Genomic DNA, 7,307 nt, shown 5'->3' with positions numbered 1-7,307 from the left:
TCAGATGCTCTGCACCATAGGGAGCAAAAATCTAATAAGTCAAAAACAGAGGAAACATTATATTCTTTCATTGATTTGCAACCAAGAGGATAATCAGTCAGTTTAATTGTGGATACTTTGTATGTGCCACCGCTTAATTTCTATTACCAGAATTACTACAGCAGACTGTCGGTTAAATTGTGCGCGTTTGGTTTTTTTGTTTATTTTGTTTGTAAAAACGTCCAGTTTTTACTAAAAACTAAGTGCTATTCGTGTAGACGATCACCAGAGGGCAGCATCAGCCAAAACAATGAGCGCTCTTATAAATTTGGCCATTCCTCACCGATATTACGCATTGAAAAACTAAAAGTATGTAAAATCCTCCCTATATAATCATTCTTTTAGGCGTGTGGACCTTTTGTGTGTGTGTAAGGTCATAACGTAATGTAACTCCTCCAGTAACTCTTGTGCATGGGCAACTTCATAAGGGCATCAAAAATGCAAGTGGTAGAGGTGCGGGACAGCCCTGCCCGAGTCGAGGGCCACAGTCAAGGTGTTTTACGGACTGTTCTTCTTCCTCCTGCCTCACCTGGTTGACACGAGTTTCAACTCGCGATCATAAAGTCATCTTATTCCAGCGCTGAGTGCTCCATCAGTTTGATGCTCCACCTAACCTGTTTACCAACTCCTCGATATCTCGCGTCTCCGTGAATCCGACCTTGCTATTGGCCGAGCGTGCTGTCAATCACTCCAGCAGTCCCGTTAGGTCCACTGTGGCTCGGCGGCGGCAGCGCCATCATTCGCTCTGGTCGAGGACAGCGAGGAGCGGAGGATTAAATCGGTGAATGTTCGCCACCCCAGGTCCTCGTACCATGCGACACACTAGCACAGACCTTTAGGACACTGACACGGGTAAGAAAAAAACATTTTTATACTCTTGTATCGCTGCGGACGGAAGCCTGATTCGAATCAAATGGTCGCGTGCTGATCTGTCCAGCAGGATAAATCGATTAATTCGACAATAATAATCGTGACTTTAGTTCGGCGTCTTGTTTTCAGTCTTCAGCTGGCCGGGTGCGTTTCAGGAGGGCAGATTTAACAGGACCCGTAACCCTCCCTGGTGTGATGCTATTCGCAGCTGTGATTTTCATCATAGTGATTATGTTGCATCGCTGTGGTCAACTCGAAGACATAAACAACAATGTTCATAACCACGACGTTACAACGTTACTGTCTACAATGTAACCAGACATCGTGGTCGTGCTCCACACTCGTTGTGCTGTGTCGGCAAAAAAGCAACACACGCCTCTCGCCGCATCCCTTCCGAGGATGTTGACGGGCGCTCCGTGCCGACCGTGTTTGTGAACCCAGGTGTGTTGTGTAAAGCAGTGATTCTCAACTGGTGGGTCGCGACCCAAAAGTGGGTCGCGGACACGTTCTTGGTGGGTCGCGGACAGCTTGTTAAAAAAAAAAAAGTCTACTCTTTATGTAACAGGAAGACTCCGTTACAGAGTGTGCCTGAAAATACAGCCCGGTTTAATTAAGGGCACCGCCCATAGTGAATTAGTGCACATCACGAAGGGTATTTAAACTCTCGTGTGTTCTCGTTAGCTCGGAAGCTGATTGACGGGACGAGAGACGCGCTCGGGTCCGGGTGGCAAGAGTTATTACCCATTCTCACGGAGTTTCCGGGTGGCAAGAGTTATTACCCATTCTCAGAGTTGTTGAGTGGCCAGAGCTTTTACCCATTCTCGGAGTTTGAGATTGTTCGGGGCTTTTAGAAGCTGACTGGGTGTGTTGTGAGCTGCATACGAGCGGTCGCAGAGGTGGCCAAGTCACGGGCGATCTTAGTCATTCCAGCTATTGCACGGAGCCATCAGAGTGCGCGTGAGAGCTAGACCACTGTTTTCTCCCCTTTAATTTTCTTTATAGGAATTGGAGTTTGTTAGTGGCAGACGTGTTTTGTGGAACGTGATTTACTGTTGTGTTTTTATTTTTAGCCCGGCGGTATGGTTGGAGAAAGGTGGGAGCAGAGCGAGTGAGGTGTTGGCGGCACCTACCTATTTGGGGTTTATTTGCAGTGAATTTGAGTTTATTTGGAGCGCGTTCACGCGAACGTGTGGTGTGGGTTATTTGTGTATTGAGTGGTTTGTTTGCTTTATTCTTTTAGGTGCGCGCCAACCCCCGCTGGTGGAAGTGAGGTAACCTGTGTTAGGTAGCTGCTCCGGAAAGTCTGTGGCTGTACCGCACGGTGCTTCTTTTTAAGAATGTCCGGTGTTTTATATTTTGTATAATAAATGATCTGCATCTCAGTCTCTGCAGTCCAACAATTTTATTTTCGCTGGCAGTAATCTCGCGCGGGTGAAACGTTACTGATTAGTTTCCCTCTAGTTGAGGGTGGCGTAGTCCAAACTATTATAATCGTCGCTGTGTGACGCGGTGAGCGTTACATTTAGATTTTGTACTCGTCTTTTATCTTGAAAAAAGACAGAGGCACATGCCACAGCTCCAGACTGCGACTAAAATGGTCGCAATCGCGACCATAAATGAGTAATAAAATTATTTCACTCGCCAGTGGCGACAGGTGATACAAGAGCATTATATTTTATGGGTGAAGATTTTTTGTCATTGGAAAAATATCCACAATTTTCTTTTGAGGTTGTATTTTAAAAGTTAACCGATATGCTGTAGTTCCCACTCTCATGTTCGCTCTGCCCATTAACAAAAGCGGGAATCACCAGCGTGACTCGCAAAGCAGCGGAGCCGAGCTGAAACTTTAGCACTAAGCGTTAGCTTGTTGAAAATAGCGAAGCCAAAAATATTGAATTTTTTCACACAGTCTACATTTCTGTCGGACCATAAGATGACACACTCCTTTATAACTGTACATAGTTTTAAGTTCATTTTAATGGGATCAAAAGTCACTCATATACATACTATGAAACCTGGTCAAGTTCGTTTCACGTTCGCATATTCGGAATTCTTTCTTCAATACCTTTAAGTTAAAAGTACCAAAATATGCAAATTCTTATTTCTGGCACCCAAGACAAACATCTACAACTTTGTTTACATCAGGAATATATGTATTTTAAAACATGTTATTTTAAATATACTCCTGTCACCGCTGCACCGTCTAAGGCACCGTCTACAAATGACCTTAACACGGAAGTGGAGGTCGTAAAGGCCCCAGAGCACTGCGCACTGTTTTTTGCAATAATTTCAATAGCTTTTAAACGGTCCATCTAAGACCACCAAAGAAGTTGGATTACATAAAGTTAATCTTTAATAACAACCTACAACTAAAAGATGGGTATTTATACCTTGCATCAATGTGTGGTGGTCAGTTTTTGTCAAATATTTCAATAGCTTTTAAATGGGCCATCATAATTCCACAAAACAAGGTTGTTGATTAGGATGCACTTAACTATAACTTGTTTTATGCTCTTATGATGGACATTTTAAAAGCTATTTAAACATTTGACAAAATGTGCACTTAATATTTATACAACTTGTTTTTATCTTATGAAGAATCGTTAAAAAAATTATTTAAATCTTTGCAGAAAAAAAGAGTGCGCAGTGCTCCGGGGCCTTTACGACCACCACTTTTGTCCATGTTAAGGTCATTTGTAGATGGTAATAATAGTACATTTAAAACATGTCTAATTCCGAATACGTGAACATGAAACCAACTTAACCACAGTTAGAAGGAAGAGAAAACATCAGTCATGTTGGACGACAGAGATCCTAAATAACAGCTGACCTGATGTGAGTGCTTATTAGTTTATATTATGGCACCTAGAAAAAGTTATTGGTGCCTGATTTTTTCCTTTTAGGACCTACTGGCTCCTTGAGTAATTTTTAGTATGTAGCCCAGCATGAAAACCATCTTGTTGCCATGGTAACCACCAATTGTTTACCCTTTTAATTTGTTATAACATTTGTACTGTATAAAACTGGGTCGCGACTTAATGACAATGAGAAAAAGTGGGTCCCGGGCTGAAACCAGTTGAGAACCCCTGGTGTAAAGTGTGTAGTAAATAAACGTGTTGGTCGTTTGGCTCTCTCCACTCTCACCACGTCGAGGTTCTGCAGGCGCTCGTGGCGTGACCCGGCCATAAATACCCCATACTGTGGTGTTTCTTCACTAAACCCAGTCAAACGCAGATGTTTTGTGGTGTTTTTTTAAAGTAGGTTAGACTTTTCTATCCTGGGCTTTGATGGTCTCATGAGAGGCCCAGATTGCAGCTGCTGAAGGACTCCGAATAGTCACTTTAATCGGTTTTTAATGTTGTTTAGGTCTCAACGCCGACAGGAATAGCTGGTGTTGGTGTAACTCTCGAGTGGACGTGAAGCAGAGTTGTGTGCCGTCCTAGCTCAGCGGTATCACGGGCAGTCTCTACCGGATAGGACGTGGCCCTCCCGTCTCTCGCTCTCTTCGTCTTCAGTATTTCAGACGCTTTTAATTGCTTTCTGATGTCTCCGAGCCAGAGGCCAGAACTGGGTAGTCTGTCGAGCTCATTCTCTCTCCATTTCCCTTGCTGTCTCTCCATCACTCACTCTCTCGCTGTCTCCCTCTCTGTGTGTCTGTCTGTGTGTCTCTGGGCCTCTCTGTATTTCAACCAGTCATGCAATGAATATATCACTTAAATGTTATCTATTTTGGTTCCTGTTTTGGTTTGTGTGTGTGTGTGTGTGTGTGTGTGTGTGTATAAAGGCACGCGTGCCCTTTGCTCCCAGCTGGGTTTTGTTTGGCTGGATTTCACCTTTTCTCCCTTAATTGGGGTCAGATTCGCAGTCTGCAGCACTCCCAAACAATAACGCACACAGCCTGCCAGAACACACCCTACCACATCCTACACACACTTCATTTCTATGTGAACACTAAGGTTCTGATGTTATTCAGCAATATGTTTCTAAGTTTAATAACGTTGTTGTTGAGCTCAGTTTTTATTGTTCTATTAGTAATGCATGTGTAGAATTCACTTAAATAACAATGGAGCCTGCAGCAGCAATATTTACCAGTCAACAGATTGGAGAGTATCAATTTGACACTACTGAACAACTGAGTATCAGTCCTTCAGTGCTTGACAACAGACTATCATCACTTCACTACAGGACAACAGAGTGTCAGTGGTGGACTGTATCTCAGTGAGCGCTGTGTCTTGGTGAACACTGTGTCTGTGTGCTGGGTTGTGTCCCTGAGGGGGATGAGCAGTGAGTCTCTGTGGTATGGTTGACACTGCAGGTAGACTCTCTAAATTAGTTTCTCCAAGTTGGTCTCTCCAGGGTCCTGTGGACACAACCACTGATCAGCTGGTGTCTTGTGGGTTCTGGACACCACAGTGGTTCGCCATGGAATGGCCCTGAGAGAGATTCACACCGCCCCCTGACCCTGAGCTGCCTGTTAAGTAATAGTCACTCCTGATGTGTTGTGAGGTACCTGACGTGTGTGTTGGAGACAGAGGTGTCAATTCCAGGTTCAGAAAGTAAAAGTCCTCACCAGGATTTTGCTCAAGCTTGCTAGATTTTCTAATTAGTGCAATCCAGGTAAAATTTGTGGAACACAATCCAGGAAGCCTGAGCAAAATCCTGGTGAGGAATTTTACTTTCTGAACCTGGAATTGACACCTCTGGTTGGAGATGGCATCGATCTGAGAGCATGTATAGGAATCAGGCCGATATCATCCAGATAAAGATAGATTGTGTATCGGAAGGAACATTTTTATGGAAAACCATGCGATACATCCTGGAAAGCCTGGAAATAGCACAGCAGTGCTTTGGATCAGCACGGCTTTGGCCGTCACAAACATTTGTACACAGTTTATACATAACCATAGAGTTTAACTGTAGAGCTCTTTAACTCTATTTGCATTGTCCAAATGCAAATACCCATGCGTGATGAGAACGGTGTTCTGGTCATCACCTCTACTACTGTAGTTCTCTGTAGACGGCAGGAATGTTTACGACCCCAGTCTCCCAGTGTCCCCAGCTCAGTCTCCCAGTGTCCCCAGCTCAGTCTCCCAGTGTCCCCAGCTCAGTCTCCCAGTGTCCCCAGCTCAGTCTCCCAGTGTCCCCAGCTCAGTCTCCCAGTGTCCCCAGCTCAGTCTCCCAGTGTCCCCTGCTCAGTCTCCCAGTGTCCCCAGCTCAGTCTCCATCATCTGTGTTGCCACCTGGTGAGGAGTAGCAGAACCCCAGTAATGTCACGGGGTGAACCTGGGCCTCCTGTGCTCGGGTTCTGCATTACATTCAGTGGTGGTGCCTGTTTACAAATCTATGGATTGCCCAGAACTGTCTCCATACCCCTTCTCATCAACACAAGGATAGAATCCACCCATACTCTGGAGAGGGCGCTGAGTTTATATCCACCCATACTCTGGAGAGGGCGCTGAGTTTATATCCACCCATACTCTGGAGAGGGCGCTGAGTTTATATCCACCCATACTCTGGAGAGGGCGCTGAGTTTATATCCACCCATACTCTGGAGAGGGCGCTGAGTTTATATCCACCCATACTCTGGAGAGGGCGCTGAGTTTAAATCAGTAAAGTGCTCTCTCAAATCACAGGGCAAAACTGGGTTTTATTTTTTTAATCACAGGGCAAAACTGGGTTTTATTTTTTTAATCACAGGGCAAAACTGGGTTTTATTTTTTTAATCACAGGGCAAAACTGAGTTTTATTGAAATCACCCTGATGGTCAAAAAGAGACCATAAACATGAATGTCTGTGTGTGTGTGTGTGTGTGTGGGGGGGGGGGGGGTCTAGAGTCTGTGTGCTTCACCCCACATTTGCTTAGGTTTTTAGAATGATTGTAATGTTGTACAGTCTGAGTGGAATGCAGTGCAAGTCTGTGTGGAAGGACCTCATATATGTGCTGGGTACCTACAATCCAGATGAAGTTCTCTGTAGGGCCCCAACACACACACACACACACACACACACACACACACACACACACACACACACACACAGTGTAAACTTACCATGGCTTTTTGGTTTTGGTGTGGTTTCCACTGTTTAGCTGAATGACATTTTATTAATTAATTAATTTACTGTTGTTTATTTAGTCATTTTTTTATTTTGTCAATTAATTTGTGTGTTATGGTTAGGGCCTAAGCCTAGAGGTTAGCTTTAGGATTAGGAGATAGGTCAAGAGGTTAGAGGACTTTGTAGTCCCGTAAGACTGATTGTAGTCCTACTGATTGTAGTCCTACTGATTGTAGTCCTACTGATTGTAGTCCTACTGATGGCCCTTTCCCTCCAGGTTCCTGTACTATGCTGGTTTGAGCTTCTGAGGACCTTGATTGTATCAGAGAAACAACCTGCATTCG

The 7,307-nt window shown here is 44.4% G+C and overlaps 1 protein-coding gene across 4 annotated transcripts in view; it reads left to right on the top strand.

Annotated features, from left to right (window-relative positions):
* The first annotated feature begins 595 nt into the window (after positions 1-595).
* fynb (FYN proto-oncogene, Src family tyrosine kinase b) overlaps positions 596-7,307 on the top strand; it is a 31,004-nt gene continuing 24,292 nt past the window's right edge. The window contains exon 1 of one of the 4 annotated variants that reach the window (XM_077016683.1): positions 596-891. The gene's annotated coding sequence lies outside the window, so the exon portion shown is untranslated. The remainder of the gene's footprint in view (positions 892-7,307) is intronic. The other 3 variants (XM_077016681.1, XM_077016682.1, XM_077016680.1) reach the window with 3 other exon arrangements.

Source organism: Brachyhypopomus gauderio, chromosome 9 (assembly GCF_052324685.1).
Source record: "Brachyhypopomus gauderio isolate BG-103 chromosome 9, BGAUD_0.2, whole genome shotgun sequence".
NCBI lineage: Eukaryota > Metazoa > Chordata > Actinopteri > Gymnotiformes > Hypopomidae > Brachyhypopomus > Brachyhypopomus gauderio.
This window is presented reverse-complemented; position numbering and strand designations above follow the sequence as displayed.